We start from the raw sequence: 16,534 nt of genomic DNA, 5'->3' as shown, positions 1-16,534 counted from the left end.
TGCTTAGGGATTGGGGTGCAGTCCATATCAACCACCAAAAAGAAACGCAGTTCTTTTCACATCCATGCAAGCTGCAACAATTACTTTAGTCGTAGATCCATCCATGCACTTTGGTCTTGATCATTACTTCTCCATTCCACTTCCATGCATGAGTTTCTTTCACAAATTGCACTGCTGTTCATTGGTTCAAAATAGCACAGTTAACATAGGTTAAAGAGTTCTCGTTTTTGGTGACATTCATAGACAATTTGTTTCATCTACACTGCTCCACACCATTCCATTACCTTCCTCTTCTTTTCAACCACACCTGAAGCCACTCAACCGACCTCTGTTCAGCTCGTTTACCTTCCAGCTCTCCCATTACTCACATAGCTCCATTTACTTAACCTTTCGTTGATCCCATCCTTCCAGCCATGAACCCACTGCATGCACTCTTTCTCCATCCGACTTCTCTGCTCCTGAGCCATCACCAGTTCCATCTCCATCTCACCTATCCTCCCACACCACTCCATCACTTCACCATCTCCCAAAACTCCCACTATCAAACATCCTGTAGAATTGCACAGACTTCCTGTAGAACCCCTGAGTTTCCTGTAGGATCCCCTGCAGACTTCCTGTAGAAGCCTGCAAACTCGGTTGCTGAGCATCCGAAAGTGGTAGACTTCTGTGGACTGATGTTAGAGACCCTCTGGGACCTCCCCTAGCCATCCTGACCTTGCCCATGCTTTCCTTCCATTCGAACCGCTCTTGCACAGTCAAACCCTAATCAAAAGCATCATCACAATAAATCCAACCACTTAATGAAAAAATACAAAAACATGTCTTTTCAGATGCAAGTATTTTAGATGCATGTATTTCAGCTCACTGCAAGTAATGGCATCATTGGTAGAAGTTTCATTCATAGTTTTGCATTGTAAGGGCCTAGCCAGTCAAATTAGGGTTTACTAGGGTTTTCATGCTTTGTTGGCTTTCAGTTTGTTTCCGCAAATAGATTAGCCTCCTTTGAGTTAGCTTTCGTCCATCACTCATAAAGCTTCTTCTGTGAGCATATAGAAGTTGGCTTGAGCCCTAGCGGACTTGTGCCAGCTGACCAAGTGACATCTGCGACAAGAGCTAGTACTTGTGCATACAGCACCGTCGCTTCCAAGTTTGTACGAACGACCGGGTTGATAAAATTAGAGATAGGAAGCTCCAGGAGTTGTAGCATTATTGCTACAATACTGGAGCCCACCACCAAGTCAACCTTGGGAGGAGGTTTCAATCGATTTTATCACAGGTTTACCTAAGTCTGAAGGAAAGAGTGTCATCATGGTGGTAGTTGATAGACTTACCAAGTATGCACACTTTTGTGCATTATCTCATCCATTTAAAGCTATTATAGTTTCTACTGCATTTATTGAAACAATTCAAAAGCTACATGGAAACCCAAAGATTATTGTAAGCAATAGAGATCCCATTTTCATTGGAAATTTTTGGACATAATTATTTTCTTTTCTAGGTACTCAGTTAGCTCATAGCTCATCTTATCATCCTCAATATGATGGGAAAACTAAGATAGTAAACAAATTTTTGGAAGGATGTCTTCATTTCTTTGTACCTGATAAACAAACATAATAGGTCAAATGGTTGTCTTTAGCTGAATGGTGGTATAACACTTCCATACTACAGCAAAAATGACCCCATTTATGGCACTTTATGGATATCATCCACCGTCCATCACATCATATTTAAGAGGAAATTCTAAGGTTCAAGTAGTGGAATATCACATCGAGAATCAACAAAAAGTTCTCCAACTCTTAAAGGATAACCTCACTTTGGCACAAAATAGAATGAAACAACAAGTAAATCAACATCGCAACGAAAAACATTTTGATGTAGGTGACTAGGTATTTCTACAACTACAACCATATAAACAAATATCCCTCAAGAAAGCTAAGAAGGATAATAAATTATCATCAAATTATTATGGTTCGTACAAGGTGTTGCAAAAGGTTGGTACTATGGCATACAAATTGGAGCTTCTTGCAGCTTCCTGAGTGCACCCAGTTTTCCATGTTTCATGCTTAAAGAAGATTATAGGTGATAATATCCTAGTTCAAACAATATTTCCAGAACTTGATTAGGAAGGAAAATTCATATTGGAACCTGAAGCAGTCACAGAAACAAGAACTTGACAACTACGAAATCGATCAATTTCAAAGTATCTCATAAAGTGGAAGAACTTACCCGCTGAAGATTCCACATGGGAGGATAAGAATTTTATAGAGAAGCATCCAGAACTATGCAAGCATTGAGGAAAACACTTTTTTGAAGGAGAGGGGCATGTTAGGTCCCTATAATACTAGTGATTCCACATTACTATTGTCCTTGTATCCCTTATTATTACTGTTGTGCCCATATTTTCCCCATATTGTTATTAGTGTGCTCTATATAAGCCCAGTATGGCTATTATTGTTCCCTTATATTATTATTGTTATGTCGGCCTTGATTATATTGTGACCCCTTAGACTCCTATATATATTAAGGAGTTTTTGTCATTTGTATCATCCAAGAATTATTCATTTGTGTAATGTAAAGGAGGTTTCCCCCTCGAAGAGGCTGATTTTGAAGTCGTTGATCTATATTTTCTTCTATTTTATGAGTTGGTTGCATAAAAATATTCACCTTATTTATCTTCAAAGGATTTATTATATCAGGAAATTCTAACTTAGTTCCATTCTCTTAGAACTCCTCAGTGTCCCAAGGCTGAGAAAGGAGACCGACAGAGGTAACCTCAAACCAACTTTGGATCTGGTAGCTAGCCCTACCAAATCAGAGAGGGATCTCTCTATGATCTCACAAACAATGAGTGATTGGAGAGGAAGATACATCTTAGGCTAGATATTCAAAGCTCAGTAGGTCTGAATTTAGGTTTTGTTGGAGAAGGGTCAATAGGTCTAGGAAACTAGGTTAGGGTTTCAAAAGATCAGCTGTAGAGATATAATGGGGCAATGTAGGCATTTTTAGTGAAATTTTTGAGTTTTCATGGTGGCATAGGGTTGAAAACGTGAAGGATAAAAATGAGCATAAACTTATGAATTCATTTATCAAAGGAAATTAAACATAAACATGAAAATCTCATCAAAACAGAGCATAAACATATGAATTTTGCTTGAAGACTATTGAGATGATCACATGAAATCATTAAGATGGAAGTAAGGAGACATAAAATTGATACTGATGATAAAACAAAGAAGAAACACTGTCACAAAATCATACCACATGAATCCCAAGATAATAGCTACAAAATGCTTGTATTACTCCTGCAAAAGTGATGGTGTACACTAGCTTCAAAGCCTTTGACTCACAAGTATCCAACCCTCTCTATGACTTAAATCAGGCTACATATAGACCAAAAAAGAAATCACGCCTTTCAGGGGTCGAATCCATCAACCTAGGAACTGATTACATCAATCTCTCTAACCAAACTTAAAACTAGGAAAGTTAGAAACTAATTGCCTGTTTAGACTTGGTCGATTCACGTTGACTTTAGAAGCATTAATGTGCATGAATCTACATCAATTTGACATTTATCATTTCTATTAAAATTAATTACATCATGTGAAAACCCAAGAACACAAAATACATCATGAAAAATTGACCTGGACTAATAAAACTTGAAATTTTGACCTCCTGGCAAAAGCGTAGCGTGAGAGACAGAAATGCAGCATGCTACTTGTGGGGGAGTTTTTCGGGGTTTTCCTTGATCTTTTTCCTAACCTGAAGGATGATGAAGATAGCTTAGGATGTCTACTATCCCTTTTAAGCCTTAAACCTACAAAAATCCTTCTCCAAGGCACCTAAAAATCAATTTTCCCAAGGCTACTCCAGAAGCACAACGAGGGGTCCAAAAAGGAGGCAGAAACATGAAAATTGACCTATTTATTGACCTTTTCTCCAAAATTATGAGATGACATGGAAAAGAAAGTACATTAATGTGATGTAGGGTTCAAGGGCTATCCTTCCATGCAAGCCATTTGTGATTTGGATTCCCTGAGAAAAAGCGCAGCATGGCCACGCTGCACTTCTTTGCAACTGAATTGCCATAATACACCAAAAATTCAAAAATTGACCAAAAATTTCTCAAAATTGGCTGAAAATTTATATTTAACATCTCTCAGTGGTGGCCTAGCCAACTAGAGAGGCCTCAACAATAAAATCCAAGTTATCCTTCTTCTTTAGATTTATTAGGGTTTTCTTAAGTTTCCTTTTCATGCTTCTAACCCTAATTTTACAAATATGGTTCCTGGTGAAGTAGTGCCTAGCCATGTGTCTTTGAAGGTTTGTGGCTCTGTTTGCCTTCCTTAGGAGCTTCTCTAAGTGCTCATTTATCTTCTCAAGTAAATATTCTCTTTCCTTACCACTTCTTGCAACTATAGGGTCAACAGGGTCTTTCTGTATTACTGAAGGAGATGGCTCCTTGTCTTCAACCTGCTCTTCTGAGCCAATCACTTTTTTCCTTTGTAATTTTCCTTGATGGGTGATGGATGACCTTGTGAGGTATCATGCTACATCAAGCTCACCTTCAAAATTATGTTCTCTTTTTTCAAGAAGGCCACCATGTGGTTTTCCTTTACAATATCATCTTTGAGCTCTTGTATTTGTGCTTGTTGTTCCTTGATAATCTCTACATTTGATCTATCTCCATGGTCAAAAATGTCTTGCTCATCAAGCATCTCCTCCGCAAATTGTTGCAAGGGTGAGTCAACTACATGCCTAGGTGATTGCTCCATTTCTCCTTGAACTTACTCAATTTTAGCTTTCTTATGCAACTGTTTAGTTTGTAACCTAGTCGGATGTCTAGGTGTAGACACCTCTTTAGTGATCCCAGGGGAAAAACCCAATATTTTCCCCTTCTTGTAGGTTTGTGTGATCTCTACCCTAGGTTTCTTTCTGACTGAAAATTTGTTGGATGAGCCAACCTCCTATGGCCTTGGTGGTGCTGATGGAGTGCTATAATCGGTAGGTTGACTAGTGGTAGGCATAAAGGCATCTGATTGCAAGAATGTCTCCCATGAGATATTAACCTATGAAAACTGATGAAGAACAATAACCTTGACCAAACCATGATGAAACAAGTTTTCCTTGTGATCTTTCCCTTTTCTTTGTACCTTTTCAGTCATCTTGACTATGCTTCTGAATAAGTAATGAGGCAAGATCAGTGGTTTGATTCCAGTGAAATGCATCAATAGCCTTATGTGATACTAGTATAGCCTTGAAAATATCCCTACACATGTAAAATATTTTGTGATTATCTTCATCAATGGAGCATATTAGCAACTGTCTGAAAGGAAAAATGTGTGAGGGAGCATCTTTGTAGTGTGGTTTCAGGAAGATCTTGTAGTTTTCAATGTCCAAATCCATCCCTTTAAAATAGATCTCTCCTTGGTTAGGGATACCTGTGGCTGAAGCTATGGCTTCTACTGATATGATGAAGTCAATACCTATTATTTTGGTCTTATCCCTCCTGATATTTGTGGCAAAGAGGCTTGTCAACTTGGCATGGAAACCTACCTCCTGAATTCTTTCACAAAACCCTAGGTAGCCAACATCTTCAAATGATTTCTTGAAGTATGATTAAACTTTTATCTCTTTGATGTTGGATGGCTCAAATATGGATACAGGACCTCCCTTGTTTTATTTCTTTTTCTCATTGTCCATGGCTTCAGTTTTAATGATAGAAACCCTAGGTTTGGTAGGAGGAAAGGGTAGGGTAGAATTGGGAAAACAGGGGGAAATGGGACAACTACTTTAGGAAAGGGAGTGGAAAGAATAGGGATTAGTGAAATTTGTGGGAAAATTATATGGGGTGGGGATAGTTGTTAGGGAGGCTAGGGAAGTGAAATTTCTTGAAAAGAGTGAGGGGAAGTAGGGAAAAAGGACAAAACACAGTCCTAACCTAGGATTTCTGCAAAAGCGTAGCGTAGGCTTAGGGTTTTAGGAAAAATGATGGGAAATGAATGGAATGGGTATGGTAAATAGTTGGGACAAGTAGATAAGGTATGTATGGGGGTGATAAAGCAGAAAAGCTAGGGTTTTTCTCACTGAAACGAACCAAACACCAAAGGAAACCAAAAACATAGTGAAAACCCTAGGGGAGGGATTTTCACCATTTAATGAAGATAATTAACTGAATAAGAGTTGATGAGAGACCACTTACTTCATTAGGAATCTCTGGAACCTGTTTGATGTTGATTTGACCCTTTCAATGCTTTGTTTTTCCTCCTTTTCCAAAAGTGTAGTGAAGGTGCCAAAAGCACAGCGAAACTACCAGAAGCATAGCAAAGTAAGGTAAGCAAGGGTTTTAATGAGGAATTTCGATGATCTAGTGGTTGGGATGAAGCTCGATGATGGAGAGGTTATCAATGAAGATGAAATGAGGAATCATAATGCTTTGATGGTCATCTTATAGCTCAAAAGTTTATTTTTTTCGTAGGTCATGGAGTGACATTACATGTCCTTTTGAGAAATGAAATGATAGAATAATGTACTGCAACTTTGTAACTTAGTTAGGAAAAGTTACATCTTTATTGAGTGGTAGATGTACTCCCTTGATGATGACTATGGTGGTGACATGACTCCTTTGTGACTTATGATGACATGACCAAATGATGACACGAAATGCATATATAATGTAGAATTTCCCACTGTAGATCAATAGATTATGCAATATACTAAAGAAAAATACAAGATCTACTCCAACAACAAACTTTGTGGAAGCTTAGTCGAATATGAGCAAGATCAATGAGAACACATATAACTAAGAATGAGAAATCAATCACACATGAACACAGAAGAATAACCCGGGGAAAGCCTCAACCTAAAACCCCAATCTCTATATTATCATACAAGTGGAAATATGTTTAGATTACAAAAAGAATCAGCTCACAAGCTATCATACTCTCTCTGCAATCCAACTGCTGCTCATAGACAATCAAAGGCTTCTCACAAACCTTCTCCTCTGCCCTCCAAGCCTCCTATTTCCTTGCATAGTTTTTCCTGGGGTCTAGTGCTTCCACTTGTGTGAATTCCCACCTCACACTGCTCACTTGGCTCAGAAATAACTTTACAAACCTGAAGGAGATAATTCCTTCTGCATGTATGAGTTTCCTTTATAGGAAAATTCCTCCAACTGATAGTACATTATCCCTTCCTTTAATCTCAACTAGGTCTTTGTCTGAACTGACATGCATGAGTTATTTATGAGAGAATATTTGGTTATCTGGAGAGCAGTAATTACATGCATGCAAGAATTAACTAACTGAACTCACAATTAATTCAACAAATTGTTTGAATTAATCTAACTGGACTTGACTCAGTTAACTAAGCCAACTAATTACAACTCATCCTTATCTCTTTAACTAATGGATAAATTCCTTAATTAATGGAGAAACTGTTGCATGTCCCCACATAGACTTCATGTTTGATTTTCTACAACTAATTAACTCAAGATGAATTAACTAATTATTTTACAAACAACTGCTAAGATCAAATTCGAATTTTACTTCTCTATTTTAGTTCAGGGACTAACTAAAATAGGAATCTAACCCGAAATGTTATTTTTAGCACTTTCATTTTTCATTCCTTGTTGCTATGTCCAACACTAGTACCCGAACTGCTATTTATAGTAGTGCTATTTTTAGCACTTCTATTTTTAGCATTTATTGTTGCTATTTTCAACACTCCCTCTCAAAAAGAAAGGCATTCAACTCAAACCTGATCCTGAACCTTTGGAATGTTCTGCATGCAACACTTCTTCCAAGTGTTGTTACTCCAACAACTCTAGAAACGAAAAAACTCCCAACTGACCTTCCTGTTGGGCTAGAAACATCCTCTAATGCTGAAGCTCCATCTACCGCTGAAAAGTGCTCCCTCTCTGACCTCTGAGCTGCTGAAACACTCCATGCATCTTGCACCGTTACACACCTCTCTGTGCCATCCTGCACTAGTGCAACACTCATGTGCCTTTCGCATTGTTGCAGCCTGCTAGCTCTACAGTGCCTTGGGATTCCTGCATTGTAGCTCTCTTTGCCGCTCCATCCACATCTGTCTCTACCCACTCAGCCAGTCCTGCTACTCCTCATCGGGGCTCCCGTAGCAAGGTCTAATCAAAGAGGTTGGGTACCTCAATGATTCTACCCCTATTCTAGCCTTCTTGGGACTGTCACTCCACATCGCCCCACCTCCGATCTGGAGGTATGGATGCATGTGATCCCTCTGCCCACTTGGCTCGAAATTTCCCCCTATTGAAGGTCTCTGCATGAGTAGATGTCTCTACTCAATGTCCTCTCGACTTCTCTAGTTGTGGCTGCTCCACAACCTCCTGAAGCTGCTTCACCAATTGTGGCTCCTCCACAATTGTCTGAGACTTCTTCTGGTGCTACATGTTGAGAGGTAATGTACTCTCCCTCTCAACCACCAAGCCTCCATCATTTTCCTGGATCCTCAAAGCTTTGCATGCATCTTGAACCTCAAGAGCATACAGGTTCTTGACTCGTGAACCAATCTACTTCACCTGTCTCGTGGTGATGTGTCGAAGGAAAACCCTTCCCTTACTGAAGATTACATCATAGCCTTTGTCTTCTAGCATTGTGATCGACACCAAATTTTTCCTCAATCCTGGTACATACTTGACATCAGTCGAGGTAATGCGAGCTCCATGCTCCCTCTTAAAAACAACCATGCCTACACCTGAGACACTATACTTTTCATCATTACCCATTGCTATGCGTACCTTGAGATCTTTCTCCTTCAAGGTACTGAACAAAATCTTGTCGTCGGTCATGTGGAAAGAAGCTCCATTATCAAGAAACCAACCACATCCCACCATGGATGAAACCATGGATGCGAAGAGGGTGAATTCCAACTCGAACTATGAGGCCAATGCCTCACCTTTATATCCTTCCTTGGATCCCATCTTGGATTTCCTCAGTGGACAATTTGTAGCAAAATGTCCCACCTCATGACAACGAAAGCATCGCACTTTCGATTTGTTAATCTTCTTCCCACCATAGGAAGAACTCGATTTGGGATGAGAATCCTTATCCTTCCCTTTCTTTGCCTTACTCGCTAAGGCGCAATTTTCTCCATCCTTCTTGGATGATGAATATCCATCTCTGGTGCTTCCTCTTATCTCCTCCTGCATCAGATCCGACCAAATTCGTTCCCAATTTGGCAGTTTTTCTCTTCCATTAATTGAGTCTTGGTAGCTATGCCAGCTCTTAGGAAGACCGAGGAGTGCAAGACTCACCATGTCATCATCAATGGTCATGATCCTTACACTTCCAAGCTCATCCCTATAGGTGGTGAGCTTGTTTAGATATGTAGAGATCATGTCGCCCTTTTCACACTTGATTTTCCAAAGCTTGTCTTTCAACACTAGCTTCCTTTGATCATTATTGTTCTGATATAGATCTTTCAATTTTTTCCACATCGAAAATAGTGTCTCCTTCCCATGGAGGCTCGAGACAATGTGGTCTCGAATTCTCTCCAGGAGGATTCTCCTCGCTCTAAACACACATTTCTTCCATTATACCAATTCTGTAGCATTAGCCATTGCGGGCTTAGGGACTTCTTGATCAATGAAGTACTTTAGACTGTTATCCTCTAATACTACTTCCATGCGATCCTTCCAGGCTATATAATTTGAGCTTCCATCAAGGGCATACTCAAGTCTTAAACCATTAAACACCATTGGTGAAATTGAGATGTGATAAGAACTCGATTTCTATATTCAAGAACCTAAAACTTTGAACTTCTCCCTTCTCATATATTGTTCTCTCCTTTGATCACCTTTCCTGTGATACCATGTAGAATTTCCCACTGTAGATCAATAGATTATGCAATATACTAAAGAAAAATACAAGATCTACTTCTACAAAAAACTTTGTGGAAGCTTAATCGAATATGAGAAAGATCAATGAGAACACATATAACTGAGAAGGAGAAATAAATCTCACATGAACGCAGAAGAATAACCCGGGGAAATCCTTAGCCTAAAACCCCAATCTCTGTATTATCATACAAGTGGAAATATGTTCAGATTACAAAAAGAATCAGCTCACAAGCTATCCTGCTCTCTCTGCAATCCAACTGTTGCTCATAGACAGTCAAAGGCTTCTCACAAACCTTCTCCTCTGCCCTACAAGCCTCCTATTTCCTTGCACAGTTTTTCATGGGGTCCAGTGCTTCCACTTGTGTGAATTCCCACCTCAGACTGCTCACTTGGCTCAGAAATAACTGCACAAACCTGAAGGAGATAATTCCTTCTGAATGGATGAGTTTCCTTTATAGGAAAATTTCCCAACTAATAGTACAATGTCCCTTCCTTTAATATCAACTAGGTCTCTGTTTGAACTGACATGCATGAGTTATTTATGAGAGAATATTCAATTGTCTAGAGAGCAGTAGTTACATGCATGCAAGCATTAACTAACTGAACTCACAATTAATTCAACAAACTATTTGAATTAATCTAACTGGACTTGACTCAGTTAACTGAGCCAACTAATTACAACTCGATATTGCAAATCATCCTTATCTCTTTAACTAATGGATAAATTCCTCAATTAATGTAGAAACTGTTGCATGTCCCCACATAGACTTCATGTTTTATTTTCTACAACTAATTAACTCAAGATGAATTACAAACAACTGCTAAGATCAAATTTGAATTTTACTTCTCTATTGTAGTTCAGGGACTAACTAAAATAAGAATCTAACCCAAAATGCTATTTATATCAATGCTATTTTTAGCACTTCCATTTTTCATTCCTTGTTGCTATGTCCAACGCTGGTACCCGAACTGCTATTTATAACAGTGCTATTGTTAGCACTTCTATTTTTAGCATTTCTTGTTGCTATTTTCAACATGTAAGACCAAGATTAAAGACCTTTGAACCTTTGTAGTATGCATGATAATGATATGATGACCTTCAATGATGACCAAAAAACGTTTTTGGTGGCTCATCACAAGGAGTGATGACAAGACAATGAATATGGAGGGAGTAGTAATGACCTAAACACTGACCAATGATCAAATTTTATTTTAAAATTATATTTGGAAGTATAAAAAATTGACCTAAGACCCTATCAACCACATGAAAGAGTACATTTGATCACTGGTGACTCATAGACACTAACACATTCACTTCACGATAACCTTCATATTCTACTATGTCAATATTGTGAGGGTCTTCATCTTCTTCTGCAATGATGTTGTAGCATTCTAGTACAATTTGTAGCTGTTCAGCCCAATCAAGCCGCCAAGTGAGTGGGATTTCATTCTAAAAAATCTTCTTTTTAACTATCTGAAGGGCTCAATATACATATGTATAATCATCTTCAAAGTTGAATGTCAATATAAACTCATCAACCATTTCTACCCAACTTATAGTACCATGTTGGAGTTTTTTTTTCCAAGTACCAGTTTTGACGAATTGTCTTCAATGTATGGATGAAGCCATGCACCCATTCTTCTCGTGGAATCTCCTTGCATGTTGTCATGAAAAGTTGGATGTGCTCTCTAGGACCTGTTTGACCATCATATTTATCTGCCACTCTGTTTCTATCTCACCAAACCTTATCCATATCAACCTTCAACATTATTGCCAAGTTATTCTTCTTATGTGTACCCCACCATCTAGCAGGAGTAGCTCTTAGGGCTATATCCAGAGCTAATAATATTTTACTTTCTGGTACCTGTTCTTCATATTCCTTAAGAAAACTATTTATATCACATGAACCATCATAGTAAGGAAAATTACATACCTTAGAAGTTATGCAGTGAAGTGATTTAATGACTCTTGCACATCGTCTTGTAGACACTTCATGTAACCTTTTTTGCCAATTTTCCAATTCTTCCTCTGAATCTGAAGCACATGAGTTTTCATGCTCCCAATTCAATTTACCATATTCAGTGGGGTTAATCCATTCTTCTTCTTTGGTTGTCAATTGATAGACGGTATCTATATCAACTGCATTGTAATCCTCTCTAACTGGTTCAGTATACCTTGCTCCTTCTGATGGAATGATCACTCTCATATTTTTGCTTTCAAATATCATTTTCCTCTTCTTTAAGTTGATTATATCCATGTTGGAAAATTACCAATCCAATCCAAGTAGTGCAAGATAGGGGTTACTATCATCCACAATAACCTCAAAATCAGTAGTAGTGAGCACCCCTTCAATGTCCATTGTAAAACCTGATAATCTTGCTAAATGAACAATATTTTGTTGATTCGCCATTCTTAGTTGATTAGGTGACCATTGTAACTTAGGTTTACCCATCAACTCCCATGTTTGCTTCACCGGGATATTTGCTTCAGATCCCATATCTAAAATAATTTGGTCCATATCATATTCTCCTATTTGTGCACTAAGCCTCATTTCCTTTCCAGTTCTGTTTTGTCTATGTAAATTGTTAACTTCACGCATTTCACTCCACGATACTTCTTTACATGCATGGGAATCTATCAATTCCTGTATTCCTTTAGCAACTTTTTGGTTCCTTGACAATTTCATGCAAGTTTGTAGGAAAGAATTTAAAATACCTGGATCCATATCATGTGTTGCAGCTGCTATTATCCTTCTACTTTGGTTGTGCACTAGATGTCGAAGCTCCTACATCCATAAAGCTTCGCTTCACATCCATGAAGACTTATATTTCCTTGTGAATATCAAACATAAGGGCTTTTTCAATAGTATTTCTAACCCATGTAGCTTCAACTTCCTTTTTTCCATCTTATTCATCATTTCCAGTGGTAGCTCTACTCGTTACAATACTAATGTGAGGTTCATCGGACCTCGGCTCCGTATTCATGATCTGAATGTTCTGTGTCAGTTGTGGATTCTTGTTTTCTTGCATTTTTCTACAAGTACCAGACACTCTTCAATTACATGATCAAATGATTTGCAATAATTACACATCGTAGTCGGATTCTAACAATCTCTTACGAAGTGACCTCCCTGGCCGCAATTGCAACAAATAATCTGACCTCGACCTCAACCAGCTTCGCCACCTCGACCTCACCTTGCATAGCCACCTCGACCACTGCACTATCCACTTCCTTCATGTCCTTTCTCCTCAGCACCGCTATCCATCATCAATTCATAGGCTCGACAGTTGTTCTCATCATGTCCCACTGACTTACAGAACTTGCAAAATAAATTCTTTGCAGTATGCACATATTTTTGCAACAAATATCAACCTTCAGGGCGATTTTCACCTCTAGTTATGCATATCTCACACCATAATCTAGATCCATCATTCAAAGGATTAGGTTCTCCACTAGCTAAGTAATTTCTAAAAATAGGGCATTTCTCCTTAGAGTGACCTTCTTCTTTGCACTTTGTACACCACACTTTGTCATGAACTTCTTTACTCTTTTTCATATCTTGTAATTAAAGAGTCAAATTTTCCATCTGACTCTGAATCTGTTGCAAACCTGCATTTTTATCACCTATCCACGAAGCTTCTAACTTCATTTCCAACTCCAAAGCTTTGGCTTGAGTTTCTATTTTCTGTTGTGTCAAAGGTAATCAGATGTGTTGCAACAACACATCTATGAACCATTATTTATATTGTTGTAGAGCTATTTCGAAGCTCACCTAGTCCAACAATACCTTGAACCTCTGATCAAATTCCCAAACTAACTTTGTTGGCCATTTTTTGATCTCCTTTAGTTCTGTGATACAATACGAATCTGATTTTGGTTTCTTGAATTCTTTTACCAACACAAATTTGATATTTGTATATGACCTGATCTGATTGCTTGAATACTTCATGTACCAATTCCACACTTAATCTCGGAATTTTGTGGCGAGTTGCGCCTTCTTCAAATTTTCATCATGGACCTACTTCGCATAAGAACCATAATTGCTCCAGGTCCTCTGATCTAGTTCTCCAGCTCCTTTCAAGATCGTAAACTTAATATCATCATCCATAGTGCTTCTCGGGTGGGGGGCAGTGGGAGAGGGGGGAGGAGGAGGGGGATTCAGAAGGGGAGGGGGATGGGGAGTAGGGGGGTAGGGGAAGATACAAATATTTAGAAACTGCAGGAAAAATGCAGAAAAATAAGAATCAGTTGGAGGATAGTCGGGAAGTTGTGAAGACTTTTCCAATCTCTCAGAGGCTCGCAAAAATTAATGAGGTGAATGAGCTGCAAAAGAAAATCAAAGAGCTGAAGAAGGAGGATCAAAGTTTGATATAAAGGACTCTACCATGGTAGGATGAGGCACTGCAGCTATCACAAGTAGTAGATGATAAGATTCAGTAGCTTTGACAAAGGGCGACAGAACTGGTGAAGAAGGCTATAGAGCATGTTACAGAGGCATTATTAGAAGAAGTTGGCAGCAAAGAAAAGTAGCTGACAGAGATTCTGCAACAATTTAACAAGACATACAACAACATTACAGATAAAATTAGAGGCAAAGTGGCTGAGTGACTCAGGACAAGTCACGTGTGAGTGTTGGGGGCCTATTGGGTGGAGCCCAACTTGGCCAGATTTTGGGCAAGAAATCCATATTTTGGGGAAGAAATCCAAGTTTTGTGGTGCGTGCAATAGGAAGGATGTCACGGAGTAGGAGGTGGACTGCGCAACAGAGAAATGGAGCACAATGAAGACCATGCAACAAAGTCACCGCACAACATAGGGGCTTTGCGAGGATGCCCCTCCCTTTATGTTAAAAGCATAAAATATTGTAAAAGTTGTTGGTTTTGGACCATAGTCCCTTGTATTTTGGACACCATGGTATTGGGTTCATGGTAATGTAGTGATGTAATCCCTCATGTAATAGTATATATAGGGATGAATAATAAATAAGGAAGGCATCGAATTGATCCCAATCTATGTGTATGTGATATTGTTGTGGTATACTTTGGAGGAAGGGCGAGGCTCTGTGGTTGAGTGTGCATACGCCTAGGTCTGCATCTTAGTGCACAGACCATCTGCAGCTTAGTGTGCAAACACCTTACAATTGTGTGCGTAGGGAAGAATTGTTTGTTGTACCAAATTATATATTATAAGAAACAGTTCTTGTGGATGTAGTCCCACATTGGGATGAACCAAGGTAATATATGTGTGTCATGTGTTCATTTCCTTATTATCTGCACTTTAATTCAGTACTATGAATTTTATGAATGTTTATATGTTTAAGTGTTAAATGCAAAGTAATATCTACGTGAAAATTAGTTTATGAATGCGAGGTTGTTTATAAGTGTTAAATCTTAAATAAAATACAAAAGTTCCATATTTCAGCATCCCTTAGGCTGCAGAAACCTAGTTCTGCAACCTCCCATAGTCACTTCGGGTGAGACTATAGTATGCTTGCAAGGCATTGCCGAAAGGGCTAGTGATTGAGGGTTTTGTTGGTGCACAATAAACAATCAAACCCACATCAGCCCAAACTCATCCAACAAATTCGTAATGGGAGGGAGATGGGGGTAGGGGGGCGGTGAGAACCAAAATTTCCTTGACTATTACTAGATTCAAGCTTGATGCACTTTCAAACTAAAAGGGTGAATACAATGGGGTTCCTTCAGTATTTTTAGGGGGCTTCCCTTCACCTTCAGATCCACTTAGCAGAGGGCTAGATTCACTCAGCAGAGGGCTATAGTCAGTTTCTATGAAAGTCTTCAGATCTTGGCCATAATATCTCCTCTTAGTGTCTATTCTATACATTTTTCCACTTCGTGTTGTTCTAGTCTCTTATTTAGATCTTTTTCCAAACATAAGTAATCTACTACTCTTATTGCATTCAAAGAATTCCCTTTTCACACAAAAGCATCTTAATTGAGAGTTTTAGATATCTCAAGTACTTACCTCGTAGTCCCTTGAAAAATCTTTGTTCAACTTCGTTGAAGGATAGCGTCAAGTCTACTTTGAACTAGTAATAAATCCTCCCAAAATGATGTCAACCTAGAAGTCAAAAACTCTTGAGATTCTGTTATCAGTGTTCTTGAGTTGCGATATCAATTATGGATTCCAATTCTTAGGTTCGTCTCTTTAAAACAATTATTTCTCACTTCCAACCTTGAAATTCACTCGTACAGCTCCACATGAAATGAACCGAAGAAAATTTGGTACTGATCTTCAAGAATATATCGTCGTAACCACCTTTTAGATGACGGTCTAGGGTTTATGTTCTCCTGATTTGAAAATTCTTGTTCCTTCTTGTCTACCCACTATTGAATTTCCTTCTTAGATGGATGCCACATAAACATCCCTCACAGAGATCTCGATCCTGACAACGAAACCATTTTTTGGCTGAGGTTGGGCTGACCCAGGTTCGTTTATTTATTGCGCACCAAAAAACCATTAATCACTGGCCCTTTCAGCAACGACCTACAAGAAGGCCACAGTCTCACCCGAAGTGACTATGGGAGGTTGCAGAACCAGGTTTTTGCATCCTGAGGGATGTTGCGATGTAGCACTTTTGTATTTTCTTTATGTTTTAACACTTATAAACAAGTTCACATTCATAAACTACTTCCCAT

The sequence above is a fragment of the Pinus tabuliformis genome, chromosome 6 (genome assembly GCF_031772625.1).
Source record: "Pinus tabuliformis cultivar Carrire ecotype Pingquan chromosome 6, CPIR1, whole genome shotgun sequence".
NCBI lineage: Eukaryota > Viridiplantae > Streptophyta > Pinopsida > Pinales > Pinaceae > Pinus > Pinus tabuliformis.
Note: the sequence above shows the minus strand (reverse complement) of the source record.